The sequence below is a fragment of the Felis catus genome, chromosome E1, assembly GCF_018350175.1.
Source record: "Felis catus isolate Fca126 chromosome E1, F.catus_Fca126_mat1.0, whole genome shotgun sequence".
Lineage (NCBI taxonomy): Eukaryota > Metazoa > Chordata > Mammalia > Carnivora > Felidae > Felis > Felis catus.
The window spans coordinates 7,092,116-7,100,879 of NC_058381.1; the positions used below are offsets into that span (position 1 = coordinate 7,092,116).

Consider the following 8,764-nt stretch of genomic DNA (forward strand, 5'->3'; position numbering starts at 1 on the left):
TGATCCGCATTAGTTATGTCATCTGCCTGATAGACCCCCGCCACTGCCTAAAGGGAAGTGACTAACATAACTTCCTTGTTCCCACTCTCTCATGCCTGTAAAGTCTTTCATTTTGTACAAGCACTCGGAGCTCCTTTCTGTCTCCTAGATTTACGTAGCAGAAAGAGAAATTAAGAGAAACCATTCCATTTGCAATTGTACCAAAAAGAATAAAAAACCTAGGAATAAACTTAACCAAATAGGCAAAAGATCAATCTGTTCTCTAAAAAGTATAAAACATTGAAAGAAATTGAAGATGACATAAACCAGTGAAAAGGTATCCCATGCTCATGGATTGGAAAAACCCATATTGTTAAAATGTCCCTACTACTCAAACCAATGTATATATTTAATGCAACCCCGTCAAAATACCAACAGCATTAAAAAAAGAGTACATGGAAAAAGAGTTACCATGCAGATCTAGGTAACTCAGAGTTTACCTTCTTAATCATTCATTCCATCATTCTGCGTCCCAGTTTATGTTCAGTAGAAGATAGAGCTGTGGCTATTGTCCTTAGAGATGGTTTTCTGGAGCAGGTGAGGAAGGAAACGTAGCCTTGAGGGATTTTCATTTGAATAAGCATTTGCATTTGAATAAACCTGCGAGAGGATTCCTAGTTAAATTCTCTTGCAGTGGGTGAAGCCCAGGTGTGCAAGTAGGTTTTTTCCCTTTACCTTTAGAATAATTTTCCAAGCTCTTTCTTAACAGGGATTCCTTTTTCTCTGTCCTCCTCCATGTCACATAATAATCCTGAGTGGTCAGCTGCCCAGATGACCAAAGAGGTCCCTTTCTTTTCTCTCCTCTCTCGTTGAGGCTGGGATGTTCATCCTTTACATCTGAAGTTTGGTCACTGTGCTGGTATTGTGCTTCCTTGAGGCTCGGAAGCTTATTGTAGTCTCCCGAGGTTCATTACCCAGCCATTCTTCTGTGCCCCTAAGGGCTGAAAGGGTTCCCACTGCTCAAGCAATCAACCTACCACAGTCTGGGGGACACCTCTCCCCTTTTCTTGGCGGCCTCCAAAGCCAGCCTCCCTCTCTCTCTGTCTCTATCCCTGTGTCGCTCTACTTCTCTGTCTCTGTCTGTCTCTTACATATACCCACACCTCTTCTCTCTCTGAACCCCAAACACTCGATCCTTTCAGTGAATTGAGGCTCCTAAAAACCACGAGGATCTGGCGACCTGAAACAACTTCTGTTCTCAGCTCCGCAGAAGTCTCCATGGCAAGAAATGGTGGAGGCAGCACAGACAGACACAGGGCTGCTGGAGAAGGCTGAATGGGCACCACCATATCGTGGGATGTCAAAGATGGTTCTGCTGTAGGACAGCAATTGGCGGTTTTCCCGGAAACCAGCGGCATTCACTTGTTTTTGTAATGTCTGTGGATGCTTTCTTTTTACATTTTTTTTAGCGTTTATTTTTGAGAGAGAGAGCGGGGGGGGGGGGGGGGGGGGGGGGGGGGGGAGGGGGAGGGGGAGCAGAGAGAGGGAGACACAGAATCCCAAGCAGGCTCTAGGCTCTGAGCTGTCAGCACAGAGCTCGACGTGGGACCCGAACTCACAAACTGCAAGATTATGACCTGAGCTGACATTGCGTCGCACATTCAACCGACTGGGCCACGCAGGCGGCCCTCTTATACTTTAAATACACTTTTAAAAAAAAACAGTAAAGGCTTAGCAGCTTCTTTGGAATGCAGGCAGTGAGAAGGAAGAAGGCAAAGAAAAAAAAAGTAGAAATCCAAGTGAACGATCTTGGCACAATCTTGCCATTTCCTTCCGGGATTCAGTGGAGCTCAGTGGCTGAACACGGTGGGGAGGTCACCCCTCCACACCCTCCCTCTGGACGCTCAGGGGCCATGGGCAGGGAGGTGGGGGGGGGCTCCTGACGACCTGTTCCCATATCTCTGGCATCTTCCTGCTGTTTTACAGTAGCTGGTCTCCAGCAAGGACAGGATGTGGCTTCACAGGGAAGGCCTTTGACCTCCTGGGCTCTCTGTGACCTCACAGGTGGACTTTGCCAGTGCTTTGAGCTTGGTCAGTTGCCTCCATGTTTAAGAATCCTCACTGGAAAGCCCCTTCCTCCGTGAGTACCTTGATGTTTTCCAGGGTCCCGTAGGAGGGGAGGCTCTCCTACCCTCAGAAGTCTCTGCAGGGCACTCTGAAACTGGTAGGGTGAAAACAGGCATTTGAGCTGAGTTGGTTTTGTAAGACATCTTCCTGAGGCCTAGTGAGACTCCAAATAATCTATTAGAGTTGTTTAGTGCTGTAGCACTGTTCGAAAAATGGATACCAGCTTGGGCCTTCTTTGTGCGTGAAAATAAGAAACATGAAAATTTCTTTAAGAAAAAAAAAGTTGAGATTTGGGGAATGTCCCCTCTTGAAAAGTCACAGAAAGTAACTGTAGCGAAACTGCGAATTTTTGGTCAACTTGGATGGAATCATTGGTTACGCAGAATCGAAAGAAGGCTTTGGAGAAAGCAAGCTTGGCATCTTACAGACACCAAAGGGAAGCATCAGTCAGACATGTCTGAGCCCCGTGGTCTTCAATTTCCAAAGCTTTACAGAAAAAGGAGCCATTATTCCAAGCCTGAAATCATTATAAAGGATGAGGGCCCACAAAGGATGAAATACTCTCAAAAATTAAATTCTGGCAATATAATTACAAATGATTTTTTGATGAGGAAAAGGAGAAGACGTCTATAAAAATCGATGCGGCTAGACTTTCTGATTAATCCCATTTTAAAAGAACACGTACGCGAGATGTAAGGACAGGCACGATAGAACAGAAAAGACAGGTTGGTACGAATGGGAGCGTAGCACCGAGCCTTGGCAGGAACGCCAAGATCACGGGCTTTCTGAAATGTGTCCCGAACGTCCCGAGGGGTGTGCCTGCCTCTCCCTGGGCAAGTGGTCTGACAGTTGAGAGAGATGCAGAGAAAACAGAATGACTCGGACATTTTTAAAATTTGCCTCTGTTCTCTTTGGCGTATTTCTCCATCTCTACATGTGAACAAAATCCCAAGGGTAGGAATTGCGACTCTCTGCCATAGTAATTGTACAACAGGAGCATTTTAATTTTTATACTTACACCGTGTTTTTGTGATTAGGATTGTTCTCGTTGTGGAAAACGCGTTAAGTGTTCTTTTCCTATGTTCCTAAACAGCTGAATTGACATAAAAATTAACTTTTTTTTTTTTATGTTTGTTTATTTTGAGAGAGCATGCACAGGGGATAGGTGGAAAGGGGAGGAGAGAGAGAGGGAGTGAGAGAGAATCCCAAGTGGGCTTTGCACTGTCGGCACAGAGCCCGATGCGGGGCTCGATCCCGTGAATACTGAGCTCTATGACCTGAGCCAAAATGAAGAGTTGGATGCTTAACCGACTGAGCCACCCAGGTGTCCCAAGAGTTAACTATTTCTTGAAACTTTGAAAGGATTTATTTGTAAAATGAGTTCAGGCCTCATTGATATGTAGGTCTTTAATAATTTTTTTTTTCTACTTCTATCATTATTAAGCTTTTTGACTTTCCTGTGTATTCTGTGTCAATTTTCATAATTTATGTTTTTCTAGATTATTGCCATTTCCTAAAATAGAAAGTTAATATACAGTGTTTGTTGCAGTTTAAAAAAATTCTCTCTCCATGCCTGTACATGGCTATAAATGGTAATATGTCTTTCTTAGCCTTTAAATTGTGTACTTGTATTTTTTTCTTTGTGATCCTTTTAACTTTCTTTTTCTTTCTTCCGGTTTATAGACACTTAACATTTATTATTCCTTTCTCCTTTTGTAGGTGTACATGTACACGTTTATATTTTTTAATCTCTTGGAGGCATGTGTTTTAGTTCTTTTACGTCCATTGTTTTTACTAATAAAAGGCATGTAAGGGTAGGGATTTCTCTTTGACTTCAGCTTTGGCTGTAGGGCATGAATCAGATATTGTTGTTACTTTAAAAAAATTTTTTTAAGTTCATTTATTTATTTTGAGAGAGAAAGTATGAGTGGGGACGGGGTGGAGAGAATCCCAAGCAGACTCGGTGCTGTCAGCAGGGAGCTCTGTGTGGGCTTGAACTCAGGAACCGTGAGATCATGACCCGAGCCGAAACTGGGAGTTTGATGCTCAACCGACAGAGTTGCCCAGGGCCCCATATTATCATTACTTTCTAAAGAGTCTGATCGCAGTTTTTTAAAACTTGGTATTTGGAAATATTTCTGCATTCACAGGAGTGTTGCAAAATTAGTACAAAGCCCCTTGGCTTCCTCTAAGGTCATGTAACATCTTCTCTGAGCTGGGTATGGTTCTCAGAGCTAAGAACTTGGTACGATATTGTTATGTAAACTACAGGCTTTAGCGAGATTCCGTGTTTTTTCAACTAACGTTTTCTAATCCTGGGCTCCACATTGCATTCGGTTTTCATTTCTCCTTGGCTACCTCCAATCTGTCCCGTTCTCCTGTCTTTCTTTGTTTTTCAGGGCCCTCACACTTGCGAGTAGTACCGATTAGTGGTTTTGTAGAGTGTCCCTCCATTTGAGTTTGATGTTTTCTTATAATTTGACGGAGGTTATTGGTTTTTGGCAAGGATACCCACTGAAGTGACACGTTCTTGCCTAGTGCAGAAGATCCGTGATGTGGATGTGCCTTGTTCTTGGATGTTGATGTTCTTGGATATTGTTGGATTTGACTTTGATCACTTGGTTGAGATCTGCTAGCTTTCTCCAAAGTGCAATTACTGTGTCTTCTATTTTATTCTTTCTCTGTTGTCCTATATCTTGAGGGAGATACTTTTGGACTATGTTCAGATACCCTGTTTCTCCTCAAACTTTGGCCATGGAATTTTAACCCCCATTGGTGTACCCTGTCTACACGTATTTCTGTTGGTTTTTGGCCATTTTCTTCATTTCCTTTGCATCTGCTACTTGGAATTCTCCTATAAGGAGTAGCTCTCCCTTCCCCACCATTTATTTTGAGTTTGTGGATCTTCCTTTAATTCTGTTGATTAGAATCCAGTGTTACTGCTATTTACTTTGTTCAAATCATTCCAGGTTTGGCTGTTGGGAAACTTTCTCAGATTGGCTCCTGTGTCCTTTAGATGTGTCCCTACTCGTCCTTCAACACCCTGTCTTACTTTCTGGTAGTGTAGGATGCTTCTGGATCATCTTATGTTTTTCTTGCTCCAGCCCTGGAAGTAGCTGCTTCTCCAAGAACTCCGGGCTCTTTTTAATAAAGAACGGTGTTTAGAAACCATTCCCACCAGCAATGTGTGAGAGTCCCGGTTGCCCTATACCCTTGTGGGCACTTGACATTGTCAGTCTTTTTAGCCGTTCTAATAGATGGTCAGTGGTATCTCATTTTGATTTTAATTCACATTGCCCAAATGATTAATGAGTTAATGTGCATTTGATATTCCTAGATCTTCTTCGGTGAATATCTACTCGAGCCTTTGGAGCTTCCGTTTTTTCTTATAGCAGTCTTTTGTAATGAGATAGTTACTCTGAATCTTTTGATTGGGTGCTGTTCTTAGACCTGGTAAAAAATTTCACATATTTGAGTATTGTTTTTTCTTTGTGCTTGAAGGGTCAGTGGCAGCAGCTGTGGTTGTGTGGATGAAGTGGCAAGGTTGACATTGGTAGTCTTTGGTTCTTTCACGATGTTTGAGGGAATTGACGGTATTTTTCCTAGAGAAGTGAGGACTTGGGTGGTGATAGATGCCTTCAACTCTCTCTTGTATTTTAGTGGTTTATTTTTTTTTAAGTTTATTTTGAGAGAGAGAGTGGGAGGAGGAGAGGGGGAGGGAGGGAGGGCGAGAATCCCAAGCAGGCTCCGTGCTGTCAGCGCAAAGCCTGACGCGGGGCTCGATCCCACGACCCATGAGATCATGACGCGAACCAAAGTCGAGAGTTGGACGCTTAACCAACTGAGCCACTCAGGCGTCCCTCTTGTATTTTATACAGAGAGAAATACTGGGCTTTTTTCATATAGGTCTAGACCTTTGAACAATGAGCAGTAGGAATCGGAAGGCAGGCTGAGGTGTGTGTTGTTTGTGGAAGGCTTTTGTAACAGTTATAAAGGGCTGGCCATGGAGTGTGCTGTGAGCAAAATGGGTTCAGCTTCAGACATTGGCAGGTAGGGAGAGTCACCTGGTAATGGTACCGTAGAAGGTAACTAACCTGTGTGCGTTAGGGGACTGGAAGCAAGAGACTGCTGTGGCCCTTTTGGGCACGAAGACGCGGTGATCCTCGGGGTCTGAGGTGGGGAGTTGGGACAAAGCCGTCAACATTTCTGAGAGCTCAGCCCCTGAATCATGTGCTGCGTCTAAGCTGTGCTAGGGTGACATCATGCTTAGGAGGGTACTGTCCTACGGCCTGCCGTTGTGGGCCATGTCCTGGCTGTGCCTTCCACTAGCTTGGCTGAACGCGGACAGGTTACTTCCTCATAGCTTTGTTGTGGGCGTGCCGGAGTGTGGGTGGGTAAAATGATAACCATACTTGCCTGGTGTATATAGTGTGTGCGTTGTAGCCAGCATCATAACCCCCATCCTCTCCCAGTTGCTTCAGCCTTTACACCCATGTTTTCTAGTGTTTATTTCTCCTTATCTGACATTCTCTGCTATGTTCAGGATTACGTGAGGTCTTAGTTTTTTTTTTGTTTCTTTTTGTTTTTTTTTTTGTTTTCTACCGTTTATTTGTTTTTGAGAGGCAGAGAGAGTGCGAGCGGGGGAGGAACAGAGAGAGAGGGAGACACAGAATCCGAAACAGGCTCCAGGCTCCGAGCTGTCAGCACAGAGCCCGACGCGGGGCTCAAACTCACAAACTGCGAGATCATGACCTGAGCCGAAGCGGGAAGCTCAACTGGCTGCACCACCCAGGTGCCCCGATGTCTTAGATGTTGTGCCCAGGGATTGTGGACTTCGGGGCTCCCTTTTTGGGGCGTTCATCCCTCGGGCACTTTCTGACCTACTCCAGGCTTGCTTTTTCAGCTCCGCCACGTGAGATACTGTGCTCGCCAAGATTTTGCAGCGCTGCGATCCTGCTTTCTTCCCTTCCGCTTTCTAGGTGAACAGTGAGCCAAAATCGACCCACTCTCACGCATATCCGCCAGTCGTTCTCCTGCCCGACTTTACTTCACGTTGCCGTCCAGTTGGAGCACCAGATGACCACGGTTACTACACTTGACCTACGCTGTCTAAAGCTGTGCTGTCCCTCATCCCGTCCTCGACTGGCTTTCGTGTCCGTGTTTGCTTAATAGGCAGAGAAGATAGATACTCCGTCCAGATGCCCGTTCTTAAGGGTTCAGCGCCATGGGGATTTTCCTTTTGCAAAGAGAAGTTCATGAGCCCTCATCCCTGCTCCTTACAGCCCCGTCCAGCCTGCAGCCCCTTCCCCGCATCTACCATCAATAAAAGCTGAGTTTCAGGGCAGGCCAGAGTCTGTTTCCACTTTTCGCGCTCTGGCTGTCACCTAAAGGGGAAAGGTCCTCACAGCCTCACGTTGGTGAGATATCCTAACAGCCCCTTCCAGGGAGTGTTTCATTATAGTGCCCAGTCCCCTGGAGTCGAGTCGAAGAGGGCCAATATTGGGGATCTGAGTGTCTCCATGCCTTTTCTCAGAACTAATGACTCCACGGGACGGGAAAGGAAAGGTCAATTTCTGGAAGTCCTTGCTTTCGAGTTTGTACTGCGAGTCGTTGGCAGAGAAAGTCAAAACATGTGGATCAGAATGGTTTGAGCATTTTCTGAAAACTTCTCTGCCTTTTCACTAATCAAACATACTAGACCTTTCTCCACTTGGAAAACTGGAATTGTGGGGTCTTAGCGTGAGATGGAGTCTTGGGAACCATCCATTGCTCTCCTTCGTCAGTGCAGGAATTTCTTTAGGAGCATTCCAGATGGCTTCAAATTCTTTCTCTTTCTTGGGGAGGGAGTCTAACTGAAGGCTGATCTGTATTGCTAGAAGCCTCCTCCTCCTTTGGCACAGTGCCACTGAGGGCCTGCTACGTGTTCCACCCGACTGTTTGGCAGAATTTTGGTCCCCGTGCCCGTTGCCCCCTGGTGTTACTTCTGCAAATACGTTACATCACGCGGCAAAAACAACTTTGCAGATGTAACTGAGTGTACCACTCAGCTGATTTTAAGATTGGGAGATTGTCCTGGACTGTGGGGCAAACCTAATCTAATCACGTGAACCTGTAGAAGCAGAAGTCCTACTCCAGTTGGAGACACGAGAAAATAAGAGATGTAAGGCAGGGACCAGATAGGAGGAACTGTTGTTGACTTAAAGATGAAGGACACCACGTGCTGGGGAAACTGGGGACCTCAGTCCTACAATGGCGAGAAGCAGATTTCTGCCAGCAACTGAAAAGAAAGAGCCTGGGCCCTTCTGATTTAAACCTTTTGCCACCCTGAGCAAAAGAGCCAGCTGAGTCACATTGGGCCCAGACTCTTGGTGCACAGTGTGGTGACAGAATAAATGGGAGTTGTTACTTAGGACAGGACCTCAGAGCCATCAGTCACTTCTGGCTGCTCTTCGTGCGTCACATGTTAATCACGACCGGTCCACTCCACCCTGGAGAGCTCATGCGACAGTCCCTCTTTCCCCTCCCAAATGCCACTTGAAGTACCTTAGCGCCTTCCTGAAGCTACGAGCATCCCCCTCCTAGCACTGTTCCACCACCCTGCATGTGTCCATTACAACAGTTGGGTGACCCCATCCAGTTTTCTCACGACTCGGGTTTC

General features: G+C 45.6%; 1 long non-coding RNA gene across 1 annotated transcript; it reads left to right on the top strand.

Annotated features, from left to right (window-relative positions):
- Positions 1–2,129: 2,129 nt before the first annotated feature.
- Positions 2,130–7,450, top strand: LOC111557824. Its single transcript, XR_006589346.1, has 2 exons — positions 2,130–2,831; positions 7,086–7,450. It is a non-coding gene; the product is annotated as an uncharacterized LOC111557824 (long non-coding RNA).
- Positions 7,451–8,764: the final 1,314 nt, after the last annotated feature.